At 44.4% G+C, this 17,622-nt stretch overlaps 1 protein-coding gene across 2 annotated transcripts in view; it reads left to right on the top strand.

Moving 5' to 3' along the window:
• Positions 1 to 17,622, top strand: part of lrrc3 (leucine rich repeat containing 3) — a 77,162-nt gene that overhangs the window by 14,322 nt on the left and 45,218 nt on the right. Inside the window, exon 2 of one of the 2 annotated variants that reach the window (XR_013888135.1) lies at positions 2,745 to 3,507. The exons of the other annotated variant lie outside the window; for it this stretch is intronic. The gene's annotated coding sequence lies outside the window, so the exon portion shown is untranslated. Of the gene's footprint in view, positions 1 to 2,744; positions 3,508 to 17,622 lie in introns of those variants that run through there. 2 annotated transcript variants of the gene reach the window in all.

The following is a 17,622-nucleotide window of genomic DNA, read 5'->3' as shown; positions in this document are numbered from 1 at the left end:
CTCCCTGGACCCTAAAAACTCTGGAATTTCCTCTCTAATCCTCCCTGTCTTGTTTTGAAGAATTCCTTCCGACTCTTTGACCAAGCTTTTGGTTACATGTCCTAATACCTCCTTGACTCAAATCTTGACTCATGATGCTCCTGTAAAACACCTTTCCAATATTGAACACGTTGCACAAATGTACGCTATTGTTGTTACTAGAGTTGGCAGCCCGATTGGTTGCCAGGACCCACCTGCCCTGCTGTGGTAAGTAACAAAGCTGAGGAAAGCGACAAGGGTGGAAGCGATGGGCAAATGTACAGTGAAGTCATGCTGGAGATGAGCATAAGCAATAAGGAAAGACAAATGCATTCTCTGCCTTACGTTGAATGGCAAGTGAACCTAAACAAAGTTGAAGTATTCTGAAACTAGTGCATAATTTTCCATAACGATGAGCTTTTGATATGATTGCTGCCCTTGACATCCTGCAGAGAGGAGTATGCTAAATTGCTCATAGCAAATTGTGCGCCACTTTTAGTCCCTTTTAGCTATGTACCTTACATTTGGATCAGTGCTGAAATAATAGCTGTGATTTAGTGGCCTCTATGCGTCAGATCACTGATTAAAGCTGTTTCTTTTAAGTAACTGCCTGTTGTTTTAACCCTTTGGTTCACAAGTGGTGCAAAGCAGAGAAAGAGGGCTAGTTAGCTCACTATGCCAACGCCATAAAATCCCTACAGTGCAGAAGGAGGCCATTCAGCCCATCACGTCTTCACCAACTCTCCAAAACAGAGTTCCCCCCCAACCACCTGCTGTATCCCCATAACTCCATGCATTTACCATGGATAATCCACATAACCTGAACATCGCTGGACAATAAGGGGCAATTTAGTATGGCCAAACCACCTAAACTTCTCATCTTTAGACACTAATGGGCAATTTAACATGGTCAATCCACCTAAATTGCATATCTTTGGACACAAAGAGACAACTTAGCATAACCAATCCACCTAACCTGCACATTTTTGGACACTAAGGGACAATTTAGCATGGTGAATCCACCTAACGCACACATCTTTGGATTATGGGAGGGAGCTGGAGCACCCAGAGGAAACCCACGCAGACACGGGGAGAATGTGCAAACTCCACACTGACAGTGACCCAAGGCCGGAATCGAACCTGGGTCCCTGGCGCTGTGAGGCAGAAGTGCTAACCACCATTTCAGAAAAGCAATTCAATCATTCTAATTGCTCTTTAGGATCACATTGCGCAGAAGGAGGTCTACTCTCCTGAAATGATAAATAAGATCAGTTGAAAATAAATGCCTTAGTTAATGATAAAGTTTAAAAAAACAGACATAAATGTAACACAGGCAGCAGACAGAGCAAACGAAACTTCCTTTTTACTATTGAATGAATTTGTACCAACTTTTGACATGAGTAGAGATCACAAGCTAAGGAGATAAGGCCACTTTTCAAATGGGAATTGCATTACAAGAGGCACATTAACAGATGACAGTTTGGCATTGTGAAGTGTAAAGGTGGATTCAGGCAGGCTCTCAAGGTAGCCTGTAGATTATTGGAGTTTAATTGGCTCCCTTGCCTCTGGCCTCAGAGCTCCACTGTGCAGCTTTGCATATCTAATCCACCATCCAAATCGCGATGTGTGATCTCCTGGGCTTTCTCACTGTGGCTTTATCCACTCTTTAAACTTTGGTTTTCTGTGTGCACGTAAGGAATCCTCCTGCGAATTTGTTCAATAATTCATGGGTAGCCAAGAATAGACTAAACCCAATTCCCAGGCTTCCATTGTCATGGCAACACAATGCTGCTCTTCAGAGGTCATTAGCATGAGAGGTGTGGCCTCCCTGATGGGTTCAGTTTTATTTTAATGTCAATAAATCTTTCTTTACCTTGTAGAGAGTGCCCTGAAGGCAGTGCTGGGTTCACAGAATCCATACAGTGCAGAAGGAGGCCATTCAGCCCATTGAGTCTGCACTGACTCTCTAACAGTGTACCTTACCCAGGCCTGTAACCCCACATATTTACCCTGCTAATCCCCCAACCTATACATTTTGGGACACTAAGGGATAATTTAGCATAGCCAATCCACCTGACCCGCACTCCTTTGGACATTAAGGGGCAATTTAACATGGCCAATCCCCCTAACCTGCACATCTTGGGACACTGGACAGCATGGTAGCACAGTGGTTAGCACTGCTGCTTCACAGCTCCCGGGTCCTGGGTTCGATTCCTGGCTCGTGTCACTGTGTGGAGTTTGCACATTCTCCTCGTGTCCACGTGGGTTTCCTCCGGGTGCTCCGGTTTCCTCCCACAGTCCAAAGATGTGCGGGTTAGGTTGATTGGCCATGCTAAGAAATTGCCCCTTAGTGTCCAGGGATGCGTAGGTTAGAGGGATTAGTGGGTATAATATGTAGGGACATGGAGGATAGGGCCTGGGTGGGATTGTGTTTGGTGCAGACTCGATGGGCTGAAGGGCCTCTTTCTGCACTGTAGGGTTCTATGAGCACTGAGGGCGGTACTTTATGGCCTTGCTCATGCTGAAACTCTAAAGTCCTGCCCTTGGTCAATGGTCCTTCCTGTTGTCCTCCTCTTGCCCTCTCCAATTCCTGCGGCAGGTGGGGTGGTAAAATTCCAGACTCAGGGGCAATTTAGCATGGCCAATCCACCTAACCTGCACTTCTTTAGACAGGAGCAATTTACTGTGGCCAATCCAGCTAACCTAACATCTTTGGGCTGTGGCAGGAAACCAGAGGGCCCAGAGGAAACCCAGGCAGACATGGGGAAAACGTACAAGCTCCACATGGACAGTGACCCAAGGCCAGAATCGAACTTGGGTCCCTTGGCGCTGTGAAGCAGCAGTGCAAACTACTGTGCCACCGTGCCAGTGGATGTCATCAAGAGGGATCGGCGCATTCAAGTTATCGTTCTAGCCCATTGATCTGTCAACAATTTTATTCTTCAAAGGCAAATCCTGCATAAGCTCGGGGTACCCAAAATGTTTTCCAAACAATTAAAGTAGTTTTTTAAATGCACTCAATGGTGAGGAATTGGGAAATTTTCTGAGGGACTTGGGTGTCCTTGTACACAATGACTGGCCTGAATTTTCGTGGGGAATGGAGAGGATCTTAGCTTTGCCAAAGTGATGCTGGAGCCCCAATTACAGAAGTCCTGTCCCAGTGTAACACCATAAGACCACAATAAAAAAAGTGTGTAGTTTCTAAAAAAAAAAGTGTTTCCTATTTTACTTTGTCCTTTGACATAAGTTTGGCAGCAATCACTATAGGATTTGTGCAGCATAACTCACAATCTATCATTAGCACAATGGGGTGCTGTCACTTCACACTTCGACAGCTCCAAGTAGGTTTTGGTATGGGGATGTGAATACAAATGTTTGTTTTTATAAGGAATTAAAAACTTGAACACATTATTTCTTTCATAAAGGATGAAGTAGTTGAATGAATTTAAATATAATGAATAGGTGTTTATGCATCAGAGTTATTTTTAAAGAAAGTCTGCAATGAACAAATAGAACATTATTTTATTTCATCTCAGCATGGCTCATGCAGTCTGTCCATCGTAAATACTGGGTGAATAGGCAATGGAGAGTGTAAGAGCAAAGGAAGGAGGGTGGGGTGCACAGTGGTTAGCACTGTTGTCTCACAGCTCCAGAGTCTAAGGTTCAGTTTCAGCCTTGGATGACTCTCTATGCGGGGTTTGCACATTCTCCCCATGTCTGTGTGGGTTATCTGAGTGCTCCAGTTTCCGCTCACAGTCCAAAGATGTGTAGGTTAGATGGATTGGCCATGCTAAATTTTCCCTTAGTGTCCAAAGATGCATCAGTTTAGTGGATTGGCCTTGCTAAATGATGAGGTTATGAGGAGAGGGCCTGGATAAAAATAACTCTGTGGAAGAGTTGGTGCAGACTTGATGGGCCGAATGGCCTGCTCTGCACTGTAGGGAATCTATGGTTGGCATGAGTTGGCACAGGGGTTATAAAGGTAAATGGTGATGAACAGAGGGGCAGAGGTTTGCATGATGAGTATGAGAGGCCGTGGGGGAGGTGGTCATAATTAATGTGTGGGAATGAGGGACATAGAGGGGCAAGAGGAGGTACAAGGTGGCATGTGTGGCATGGGGAATGTGTACAAGGTGAGTGTAGAGGGGCATTCTTTGTTTCCTTGATTTATCTTTCACAGCTGGGACAAGATGCTGCAACACCTAATGTGGCCTCTCACACAGGCCACGTCAGCACCTGACAGCCCTTGTGGCTGCCTCTGAACTGTTTCTAATGGTGACTGGTCTGACTCCTATTAACACCTAACCCTCTCTGTCCAGAAATCTGACCATCCAGCACGCTTCACTGTATTGGGCTTATGGAATCAACATTTTACTTGACTCAGTGCTCCCGAGTTGGGGACAGAAATCCAGCAGCCAGGCCACCTGTTCAGGGTGTTGGTGGAGGCACAGTTCGGAGTGGGGGAGAGAAGAACCCACTACCCAGATGGCCTTTGGCTGCACCATGACCTAGGCAGGCCGGGAGAACCTGTAGGCCTATGTTCTGTCCCCCTCTGCCTCTCCTGGTAGTTTTTTTATAATTAATTCATGGGACATGGGCGGCACTGACTGGGCCAGTATTTATTGCCTATCCTTAGTTGCTCTTGAAGGGCAGTTGAGAGTCAACAACGTTGCTATGGCTCTGAAGTCACATATAGGGCAGACCAAGTACAGACGACATGATTGGCATGAATTAGCACTAAGTTGGCATAGGGGCTATAAAGGGAAATGGTGGTGGATAGAGGGGCAGAGGTTGGCATGGTGGGCAAGAGGGGCCATGGGGGAGGTGGTTGATGAGTCAAGGGTCATAAGTTAACTATGAGGGAATGAGGGGCATAAACGGGCGCGAAATGGGTTTTTCCGCCAATCGACAATGCTTTCATGGTCATTAATGTTAGAATGTAACCCGGTGACAATTTTGATTGGATGTAACGTAACCAATGGGAACAAGATGTTAGGGTCAGCTGACTAGCTGATTCACTATAAATAAGGAACTAGGTAGAATTGTGGGAAGCTTGGAGGACCCAGTGTGAGACCCCAAGTTTGGAGTAATGATGTTTCTTCATTAAACCCTTTCTTTGGTTTATAAGTTGGAGCAAGGTTTGTTGTATTTTCATTAGCTGCGTTTTTGAAGAGTTTCTTCAGAGGAAACAATTAATAGATTCTTAATTCCAGATTTTTTAAAATTTGAATTCAAATTTCATGATCTGCTGCGGCAGGATTTGAACCCAGATCCCCAGAACATGAGTTGAATTGGATTAATAGTCTAGCAACAATACCACCACACCATTGCCTCCCTCCTGATCAGGGGTATTTTCCCATTGGTCATCAGGGTGCGCTGTACCATAAGGTTCCTATTCTAATTGATATTCTAATTATATGATGAATATTTGCATCAATAGAGGAGGAACATTTGCATTTAGTGTCAGAGCGTAAACATGGAAATATTAAAGACATCTCCATGGTTCCCTCAACCACATGTGGAGGATAAGAATAGAAATCGTGATGACTCTTTGGCAATAAAGGATTCCAATTTCGTACTGAAAGCTCCTCAAGGCTTCACAAACAAACAAGCAAATGAATTAATTCTGCTTGTGAATTGTGATGGAGGCATTTGAAATAATACCTTCCTTGTTCCACAAACTATTTGACAGAGTCCTGGAGAGAGTACCCAGAATATTTGGCAGATTAATCATTGGGAAGAAGGGCTTCCCGCATAGAGAGAGAGAGAGAGAGAGTGATGAAGCTGGGATTGTTGTTCTTGAAGCAGAGAAGGTTGAAGGGAAATTTAATAGAGATGTTAAAAATTTGCATTGAATTCATATGTTGAGTACAGGAAAGGGATAGAGAAACCAGGGAAACAGTGTAACTACAATAATCTCTTCCTCAATGTCAGTAAAACGAAGGAGATAGTATCAACTTCAGGAAGTGTAGTGGACATTCTCTCTTCCACCTTTCTCACCGGGAAGAAGATACAAAAGTCTGAGGTCACGTACCAACCGACTCAAGAACAGGTTCATCCCTGCTGACATCAGACTTTTGAATAGACCTATCTCATATTAAGTTGATCTTTCTCCCTTCCCTAGCTGTGACTGTAACTCTACCTTCTGCATTTTCTCCTTTCTTTCTCTATGAATGGTGTACTTTGTCTGTATAGCGCGCAAAAAACAATACTTTTCATTATATCCCAATAGTAACAATAATAAATCAAAGTTAAAAAAAGGGGGCATGTCCCTATCTACATCAATAGGGATGAAGTGGAAATGGTCAAGAACTTCAGGTTTCTCGGTGTCCAGATCACCAACTATCTGCCTCTATGCCGCCGCTATTGTTAAGAAAGTTTACCAATGCCTTTATTTTCTCAGGAGGCTAAGAAAATTTGGCATGTCCACTATGGTTGTCGCCAAACTTCTCAGATGCACCATAGAAAGCATTCTTTCTGGATGTATCACTGGTTGGTATGGCTCTTGCTCTGCCCAAAACTGCAAGAAATTACAAAGGGTCATGAATGTAGCCCAGTCCATCACGCAAACCAGCTACTCATCCATTAACTCCTTCTGCACACCCCACCATCTCAGAAAAGCAGCCAGCATAACCAAGAACCCCACGCTCCGTGGACATTCTCTCCTCCATCTTCTTCTGTCGAGAAAAAGGTACAAATGTTTGAGGTCACGTACCAACCAACTCAAGAACAGCTTCTTCCCGGCTGCCATCAGACTTTTGAATGGACCTACCCTGTGTTATGTTGATCTTTTCTACACCCTAGCTTTGACTGTAACATTTTGTTCTGCACCCTCTGCTTTCCTTCTCCCCTATGTACTCTATGAATGGTATGTTTTACCTGTATAGCGTGCAAGAAACAATACTTTTCACTGTATCCCAATACATGGGACAATAATAAATCAAATCAAATGGCAATATGATTTAATAACTTTCCCTCCCTCCCCCAGCATACCATGATTGCGATCTATGCACGGGGTTGTCCAACCTCTTCGCGTTTGTGAGAGGGAGCCACATTTCAATTTTCTTTTTCACTCAAGTGAAAGATGAGCTAATTTCAGCAGGACGAAGTTTGGCATAATGTGAATAGAAAAGGAAAAAGAGTACTGCAGCAATAAATTGATAGTTTGAAACAAAGAGTGATTAATAAAAATGACCAACAGCAGAGTTAACCAATAACTCTTCCCTTAAGAAGCAGAGGTAGAGGGCAGGCGTTTACAGCCTCGCTTGTCCCAAAACCGTAAAATCCTGCCCGAAGTCAATGGACCTTTCCATGGTCCACCCCTTGCCTACTCCAATTCCCGTGGCACGCAGGACGGTAAAATTCCGACTAGGGAGACATACTAGGCCCCTTGTCCTGGTCACCAGGAATGGGCAGGGACCGGGGCCAAGTTAAAGAATTGGGTTAACTAACTGGCCTTGCATTCGCCTCTGGTGGCACAGATCCATGCAGGCCCCAGTAGAATTCAGAAATCTTTCAGCCCAGGCTTTCCTGCTGTCCTGGCTAATGTGTGGGGAACATGGGAGTGCTTGGGGAAGGTCACTCCCAGTCTCAACGTTCTCACGCTCACCCACCCACTCACACAGATGAACTCACTCACACACCCACTCATCTACATTCATACAGACCATCACAGTGGCTCCCTCCCTCTCTCACACGCACACTCTCTCTCTCTCTCTCACTCATTCAGAGGCACAGAGCCTCACACACTCTCTATCTTGGACCAGAATTTATTTATTTATTAGTCTCAAGTAGGTTTACATTAACACAGCAATGAAGTTACTGTGAAAATCCCCTAGTTGCCAAACTCCGGCGCCTGTTCGGGTACAATGGGGGAGAATTTAGCATGGCCAATGCATCTAACCAGCACATCTTTCGAACTGTGGGAGGAAACCAGAGAACCTGGAGGAAACCCACGCAGACACGGGGAGAACTTGCAAACTCCACACAGACAGTGACCGAAGCCAGGGATAGAACCTGGGTCCCTGGCACTGTGAGGCAGCAGTGCTAACCACTGTGCCACCGTGCTGTCCAGTGGGTGCAAAAGGCATTGAAGTGTCCAATCAGCTATGAACATATTGAACAGCATGAGCAGGCTAGATGGGCTGAATGGTCTGCTCCTGTTTCTGTGTTCCTACTTAGGTCATTGTGAAGAGACAAACTTCCTCGATCTGCCCTGTCAGAGATTTCACCTTTCCAGGAGGCCGTAGCAGTTCAGTGGGTGGCTCTGCTGCTGTGACTGTGTTATTCCTCGTGGCCCCCCTGGCTTGTTCCACCATCTTGAGCTCGGTGCTCCTTTATGGGGCCAGTGCCTGTACAGCATGTCTAATAATGGGGGCATGCACTTGAGGTGAGAGGGAGAAAGTTCAAAGGAGAGGGACAAGTTTTTTACACAGAGGGTGGTAGGAATCTTCCAGGGGTGGTGGTGGAGGCAGATACAATAGGGGTGTTTAAGGGCTTTTAGATTAGCTCAAGAATATGCAAAGAATAGAGGGGTATGGACCAAGGGCAGGCAGAATTTTAATAGATGCATCATGGAAAGCATTCTTTCTGGTTGTATCACAGCTTGGTACGGCTCCTGCTCTGCTCAAGACCGTAAGAAACTACAAAAGGTCATGAATGTAGCCCAATACATCACGCAACCTCTCATCCATTGTCTCTGACTACACTTCCTGCTGACTCGGCAAAGTAGCCAGCATAATTAAGAACCCCATGCAGCCTGGACATTCTCTCTTCCACCTTCTTCTGTTGGGAAAAAGATACAAAATTCTGAGGTCACGTACCAACCGACTTAAGAACAGCTTCTTCCCTGCTGCCATCAGACTTTGAATGGACCTACCTTAAGTTAATCTTTCTCTACACCCTAGCTATGTCTGTAACACTACATTCTGCACTCTCTCCTTTCCTGCTCCATGAACAGTATGCTTTGTGTAGCATGCAAGAAACAATACTTTTCACTTTATACTAATATATGTGACAATAATAAATCAAATTAAATCAAAAAGAAGGGATTTGTTTAATTTAGTGCCATGTCTGGCACAACATTGTGGGACAAAGAGCCTGTTCCTAGTGCTGTGCTGTTTTATGTTCTAAGCAATGAACATTTGGAGAATTTTGAAAACTGAAAGAATTTGAACTGCCATTTGAACAAAAAATAAGAAAACCACTGATGAGGAAAATGTGTCAAAATTTGAAGAAAAGCGCAGGCAGCAAATCCTAAAACAACTGATACCTTCACGGAAAGCTTTTGATGTGCAAAATCTGGGTAACGCACGAGAGACTGCAACTTCTGTTAATGGGAACGTCTTAAAATTTGTAGAATTATGAATGAACGTCTTTGTAAGATAAAAGGCAAGGAGACACATGAACGCTACCTGGGAAAGATTCGACCAATTAATTGATTTAGCTTTTATCTTCTTCAACAACATCAAAGAGAAACCAATCGTAACATCTGCTCATGTGGCCAAGTACTTTTCAATCATTCTATATTGTATCCCAGATATCAGCCACTTTGAACCATGATTATTCGCTTTGTAAATATAACTTCTGATACTGATAAATGTGAGCCTGTATGCATAAAGGAACATTTACATTAGAATTTAAGAACAAAAGTAATAAGAGTGGGACTAAGCCATTCAGCCCTTCAAGTCTGCTCCACCCTTCAATTCATGGGACATGGGCATCACTGGCTGGGCCAGAATTTATTGCCCATCCTTCAGTTGCCGTTGAACTAAGTGGCTTTGCTAGGCCATTTCAGAGGGCAGTTGAGAGTCACCACATTGCATGTGCCACGTGTAGGCCAGATCACGTAAGAACAGCAGATTTCCTACCCTAAAGGGCATTAGTCAACCAGTTGGGTTTTTCCGACAATTGACAATGGTTTCATGGTCATCAGTAGATTCTTAATTCAAGATTTCTAAAATTGAGTTCAAATTCCACCATCTGCCATAGCGGGATTTGAACCCAAGTCTCTAGTTTCTGGATTAATAGTCAAGCAATAATACCACTAGGCATCATAGTTACTCTTCTCCCTTGACACCATTTTCCGCACCATCCCCATATCCTTTGATGTTTCAATATGTAGAAATCTAAATATCTCAGACATAGAGTCATAGAGGTTTACAGCATAGAAACAGGCCCTTCAGCCCAACTTGTCCATGCTGCCCAGTTTTTACCATTAAGCTAGTCCCAATTGCCAGTATTTGGCCCATATCCCTTTCCACCAATTTTACCCATGTGACTGGCTGAATGCTTTTTAAAAGACAAAATTGTACTTGCCTCAAAAATTGAACCTGCCCCTACTATTATCACTGGTAGCTAGTTCCAGCCTTTGTGTGAAAAAATTGTCCCTCTTGACCCTTTTGTATCTCTCCCCTCTCACCTTAAACCTATGTAAACCAAGTTTTAGACTTCCCTATCTTTGGAAACGATGTTGACCATCTACTATCTATGCCCCTCATTATCTTATAGACCTCTATAAGGTAACCCCTCAGCCTCCTACGCTCCTGAGAAAAGTCCCAGTTTATCCAGCCTCACCTTACAATTCAAACAATCAAATCCTGGTAGCATCCTAACTCTATCTAGTTTAATAATACCATTTCTAAAATAGGGTGGCCAGAACTGTTCACAGTATTCCAAGTGTGGCCTTACCGATGTCTTGTACAATTTCAACAAGACGTTCTGTATTCAATGTTACGATCAATGAAACCATGCCGAGTGCCTTCTTCACCACCCTGCCTACGGGTGACTCCACTTTCAAGGAGCTATGAATCTGTAACCCTAGATCTCATACAGCAATCTGAGATCCCTATCTGCTTCAAGAAAATGACCATCATCCAGTTACCTAAAAAAACCAAGCAGCGAGCCTTAATGACTATCGGCAGGTGGCTCTGACACCCATCATTATGAAGTACTTTGAAAGGTTAGTCATGTCACAAATCAATTCCAGCCTCCCGGACTACGTGGGTCCACTACAGTTTGCCTATTGCTGCGACAGCGCCACAGCAGACGCCATTTCCCTGGACCTGCACTCAACCCTGGCACACCTAGATAACACGGACACCTATGTCAGACTCCTATTTCTTGACTACAGCTCAGCCTTCAACACTATTATTCCCACAAAACTCATCTCCAAACTCGTGGCCCAGGCCTCGGCACCTCCCTCCATGACTGGATCCTAAACTTCCTAACTCACAGACCACAATCAGTAAGGATAGGCAATAATACCTCCTCCATGATAATCCTCAACGCCAGAGCCCCACAAGGCTATGTTCTCAGCCCCCTACTATACTCCTTATATACCTATGACTTTGTGGCCAAGTTCCCCTCCAATTTGATTTTCAAGTTTGCTTATGACACCACCATAGTGGATCAGATCTCATACAATGACGAGGCAGACTACAGGAATAAGATGGTGAACTGGTGCGGCAACAATAATCTCTCCCTCAATGTCAGCAAAACGAAGGAGATTGCCGTTGACTTCAGAAAGCGTAAAGGAGAGCATGTTCCCGTCTACATCAACAAGGACAAAGTAGAAAGGGTTGAGAGCTTCAGGTTTTTAGCTATCCAGATCACCAACAACCTGTCCTGGTCCCCCCATGCCGACACTATAGTTAAGAAATTCCATCAACACCTCTACTTTCTCAGAAGACTAAGGAAATTTGGCTTGTCGGCTACGACTCTCACCAATTTTTACAGAGGCACCATAGAAAGCATTGTTCTGGTTGTATCATAGCTTGGTATGGTTGCTGTTCTGCCCAAGACTGCAAAGAACTACAAAAGATTGTGAACGTAGCCCAATCCATCACGCAAACCAGCCTCCCATCCATTGACTCTATCTATACTTCCCGCTGCCTCGGCAAAGCAGCCAGCATAATCAAACACCCCACATATCCCTCCTCTCTCTTCCACATTCTTCCTTTGGGAAAAAGATACAAAAGTCTAAGGTCACACACCAACCGACTCAAGAACACCTTCTTCCCTGCTGCTATCAGACTTTTGAATGGACTTACATTAAATCCATTAATGCACTTGCATTCAGTTGATCTCTATCTATACCCTAGTTATGACTATAACACTACATTCTGCACTCTCTTGTTTCCTTCTCTATGAACAGTATGTTTTGTCTGTATAGCGCAAGAAATAATACTTTTCACTGTATGTAAATACATGTGATGATAATAAATCAGATCAAATCAAATCTTTGTTCTATAACTCTCTCCAACACCCTACCATTAACTGAGTAAGTCCCGCCCTGTTTCGATCGACCAAAATGCATCAACTCACATTTATCTAAATTAATCTCCATCTGCCACTCATCAGCTCACTGGCCCAATTGATCAAGATCCTCTTGCAATCCTAGATAGCCTTCTTCACTGTCCACTATGCCACCAATCTTGGTGTTATCTGCAAACTTAACTAACCATGCCTCCTGAATTCTCATCCAAATCATTAATATAAATGACACATAACAGAGGACCAACCATGATCCCTGAGGCACACCTCTGGTCACAGGTCTTCAGTTTGAAAAACAACCCTCTGAAACCACTGTCTGTCTTCTGCCATCAAGCCAATTTTGTAGCCAATTGGTCACCTCACCCTGGATTTCATGAGATTTAACCATTAGAACATAGAACATTACAGCGCAGAACAGGCCCTTCGGCCCACGATGTTGCGCCGACCAGTTAAAAAACAATGACCCTCTAACCTAAACCAATCCCTTTCCATCCATAAACCTATCCACGGATCTCTTAAACGCCCCCAAACTAGGCGCATTTACAACTGCAGCAGGCAGGGCATTCCAATCCCTTACCACCCTCTGGGTAAAGAACCTACCCTGACATCCGTCCTATAACTACCCTCCCTTAATTTAAAGCCATGCCCCCTCGTGCTAGCTTTCTCCATCCGAGGAAAAAGGCTATCACTGTCCACCCTATCTAAACCTCTAATCATCTTATATGTTTCAATAAGATCCCCTCTTAGCCACCTTCTTTCTAACGAAAACAACCCCAAATCCCTCAGTCTCTCCTCATAGGACCACCCCTCCATACCAGGCAACACCCTGGTAAACCTCCTCTGCACCCTCTCCAAAGCCTCCACATCCTTCCTATAATGTGGGGACCAGAACTGCACACAGTACTCCAAGTGTGGCCACACCAGTGTTGTGTACAGTTGCAACATGACGCTGCGCTCCTAAATTCAATCCCCCTACCAATAAACGCCAAGACACTGTATGCCTTCTTAACAACCTTATCTACTTGATTCCCAACTTTCAGGGATCTATGTACACATACACCTAGATCCCTCTGTTCATCCACACTATTCAAAGTCCTCCCGTTAGCCCTCTACTCGACACATCTGTTATTCCTGCCAAAGTGAATTACCTCACACTTCTCCGCATTAAACTCCATCCGCCACCTCTCAGCCCAGCTCTGCAACCTGTCCAAGTCTCCCTGCAAACTATGACACCCTTCCTCACTATCTACCACACCTCCGACTTTGGTGTCATCAGCAAATTTACTAATCCACCCAACTATACCCTCATCCAGATCATTAATAAAAATTACAAACAGCAGTGGCCCCAAGACAGATCCCTGAGGCACACCACTCGTAACTGAACTCCATGACGAATACTTACCATCAACCACCACCCTCTGTCTCCTATCTGCTAGCCAATTCCTGATCCAATTACCTAGACTACCCCCAATCCCATACATCTGCATTTTCTGCAGAAGCCTTCCATGGTGAACCTTATCAAACACCTTACTAAAATCCATATATACCACTGTTATGGTTCAGGTCAGAAACTCCAAAGCATTTTATGAAGCCTGCCTGGATCGTAAGTTTTGCATTTTGAATTTGGCTAGGATAAGCATGATATGTTTCCCTTCAGGTATGATTCAAATGACCCACTAGGGAGCTTTTATCAAGCAAAGTTTATTTAAGAATATAGTTAACATGTGTAGTAAGAAAATTAGCAATGACTTTGTCAATTACAAAGAAGAAACAAAACAACCATGATATTGTATGACTCTTAATGAATATCTCTAATATCTTTAGTGTGTTCCAATTAAAACCAATCCCATTGTGGTAATATAAATAGGGCCTAGTTTTAAGGCTGATAAAATTGGATATCCTAAATTAAAGAATTGGGCATATTAAAATCAAACACAGTCAAACCTTGGGCAGGCCAATTGTACGATACACAAATATGCCTGGGCCTGATTCATCAATCACCATCAAAGGTCGTTGCACCCTACTGATACTTAGCAGGAGATCATTGCCACCTCATTGAAATGCACCAGCCTATTGTTAGAAGCCCAGATCAGGCCAGACTTTCTGTCACCGCGTGTTCCTGCAGTTGGCTTAATCTGATAACAGGTTACATGTAAGCAACAGCATGGAGATGGCCACCTGGGGGCGGGCCCTGGTCTCCTGTCAGGCAGACATCAAGAAATCCCACTGGGTATTGGAACCCCCTCCTGGGACCTCATTGGGTGGAAGCCAGAGAAGTTTCTGGAAAGGCAAGCAGGCAGGGGATAAAGAGACACATTTTGAGACACACCAGGAGCGAAGACTCAATGAGGGAGGCGGCCTTGACCATTCGGAAGACTGACCAGATAAGGAAGGAGGGAAGAAACTGCCATCGAGACTCACCTTCGTGATGACGGACCAGAGGGACTCAGAGAATTGACCCTGCAGTTTTAACCAAACCATCTTTGCGGGTAGTATACTTGGATCTGGGGTATCCTCTTGTTTTGTGTGGGTAATTTAAGGGTTAATAGTGTTATTATTAATAAACTTGTTGAATCTTTACTTGTGTTTGTCCTTTGTCCATCTTGCAAATAAGGGCACCGGGGTAAAACATTGGAGTAAGCAAACTGGTCGAAAGTATCTGAGAATTAACAGGTACAACACCATGGACAACAAAAAAAACCCTTTTCACAGGTTTAACAAAGCACAGATTAATGCTCACATGATACTGGGATTGAGGCCATTAGTTGAATTCTGCAGTCCAATGCTCCCTGGACTCAGAATAGTTTGAAGTCAAGACAAAGATCAAGTCAAGTTCCAGATCATCAGGACCTTCAGGCAAACTACTAACAGCAATTTTTTTTCCTTCAGGGAACATAGAAACCCTACAGTGCAGAAGGAGGCCATTCAGCCCATCGAGTCTGCACTAACAACAATCCCACCCAGGCCCTATCCCTGTAATCCAACATTTTTACTTGGTTAATCCCTCTAACCTACACATCCTGGGACACCAACAGGCAATTTAGCATCGCCAATCCACAGAATCTGCACATTTTTGGACTATGGGAGGAAACCGGAGCACCCAGAGGAAACCCACACAGACATGGGGGGAATGTGCAGACTCCACACAGACAATGACCCAAGCCGGGAATCAAACCCAGACACTGAAGCAACAGTGCTAACCATTGTGCCACTGTGCCACCCAGGACAGCAAAACTTTGCTTTTAGATCGTCAGCAGAATTTCCAAATAAAATAAGGAGAGAGAGAGACTTCTGTTCAGCTTGTGATCCCTGTTAAAACCCAACTGCAGCTCAGAACTAAAAATTAAACCTTAAACTCACTGGGGATAAAAGTTCCTGTCCAAAAACACATGACTATCCTCCTAACAATGCAGGATTGTAAAACAAATCCCAGAGTAAACACCACCACTTAAACATCTTTGTAGCAATAACAGGGCAACAGGTAACCAAGCCGGCAACAATGATATCACTGAAGCTATGAGCTAAGAAACTACAGTGGCACAGTGGTTAGTACTGCTGCCTCACAGCTCCAGGGACCTGGGTTCAATTCCCAGCTTTGGGTCACTGTCCATGTGGAGTCTGCACATTCTCCCTGTATTTGGGTGGATTTCCTCCAGGTACCCTGGTTTCCTCCCACAGTCCAAAGATGTGCAGGTTAGGTGCTTTGGCCACGCTAAATTGCCCCTTAGTGTCCTGCGAGGTGTAGTTTAGTGGGGTAAATTTGTGGGGTTATAAGGCTTGGGTGGGATTTGACTGTGCAGACTCGATGGGCCAAATTGCCTCCTTCTGCACTGTAGGGATCCTGTGAGCTGCAGAAATCATGTTTTAAAACCTTTCTTAAAGGGACACTGATGTCACAGCTAATGCAATAATGTGATACCTTGGCAATTGTCATGTTAAAGTCCATATACACAACATCAACTGCACTGTCCTCCAGCCTTGAACATACACAACGGAGCTTTCACAGAGGAGCAGAGAGCTCCAAAGATTCACCACCCTCTGAGAGAAGAATAACCTCCTCATTTCAGTCCTATATAGTCAATCTCTTATCCTGAGACTGTGCAGCCTGGTTCTTAACCTCTGTACGGTTGGATCTTAGACCATATGAAACATGGCAGCTGATTTCCTTTTTGCTGAAAAAGAGCAAATAATTTGTTTGAGTAGATGCCACAATGGTTTCGGTATTGCCCCAGGTTATAAAAGGAAAAAAATCAGCCAGGATTCTTGGTTGAGGGTTAGATATTGGTCAGGGCACAAGGAAGAACATTCCTCTCACTCAGAGTGCCTTAGGATCTTTTATATCCATCTGAGGAAGCAAAAGGAAAGCTCAATTTAACACCATAGAGTCATAGAATCAAATCACAGAATCCCTACAGTGCAGAAGGGAGCCATTCAGCCATCATACTGAAGACAAGCCCAACAACATGCTATCCTCACAATCTCACATATCTGCCCTGCCATTTCCCCTGACACTCAGGGGCAGTTTAACATGGCCAACCAACCTAGCCCACACATCCTAAGTGTAAGTTTATTTATTAATGTTACGAGTACATTTACATTAACACTGCAATGAAGTTACCATGAAAATCCCCTGGATGCCACATTCCAGCGCCTGATCGGGTACACCAAGGAAGAATTTAGCATGGCCAACGCAACTAACGAGCACATCTTTTGGACTGTGGAAGGAAACCCCGGGGAAACCCAGGTCACTGTGCCGCTCCATCTCTGAAGTGTGGGAGGAATCCGGATCCCCCAGAGGAATCCCATGCAGACATGGAGAGAATGTGCAAACTCCACGCAGACCAAGGTCAGAATCGAATCTGGGTCCCTGGCGCTGTGAAGCAGCAGTGCTAACCACTGTGCCACCATTTGAGAGGCAGTGCCTCCTACAATGTAGCACTCAGTAAGTGCAACACTGGAATATCTACTCCAAGATGTGCTCAAAAGCTTAGCGGAGGGCAACCTGAAGCCACAACTTTCTGAATCAGAGCTGGGAGTTCAGACTGGCTGACCCACACGCAGTTGACACCTATTTGGACTTAAGATCACCTCAGCTTGGTGACTAACAAACTACTAGTGAATCTGCTTGGTATGCTTGACGATGACCTATAGCTGTCGGACTCACTCACCCAAATGTTAGTGCATAACAGCGTTGTGAGGCTATCAGAAGGCATTAAATATTCCATTAATCTCAAGATTGCGTGAGCACACAAAACAAAATGTGTTTTATCATTTGGCAGAAAAGTGAGCTTATCGTCAGCAAGCGCAACATTTCACGCTGAAAATGCTGAT

Source organism: Carcharhinus amblyrhynchos, chromosome 11 (assembly GCF_965287045.1).
Source record: "Carcharhinus amblyrhynchos chromosome 11, sCarAmb.v2.hapA, whole genome shotgun sequence".
Lineage (NCBI taxonomy): Eukaryota > Metazoa > Chordata > Chondrichthyes > Carcharhiniformes > Carcharhinidae > Carcharhinus > Carcharhinus amblyrhynchos.
This window is presented reverse-complemented; position numbering and strand designations above follow the sequence as displayed.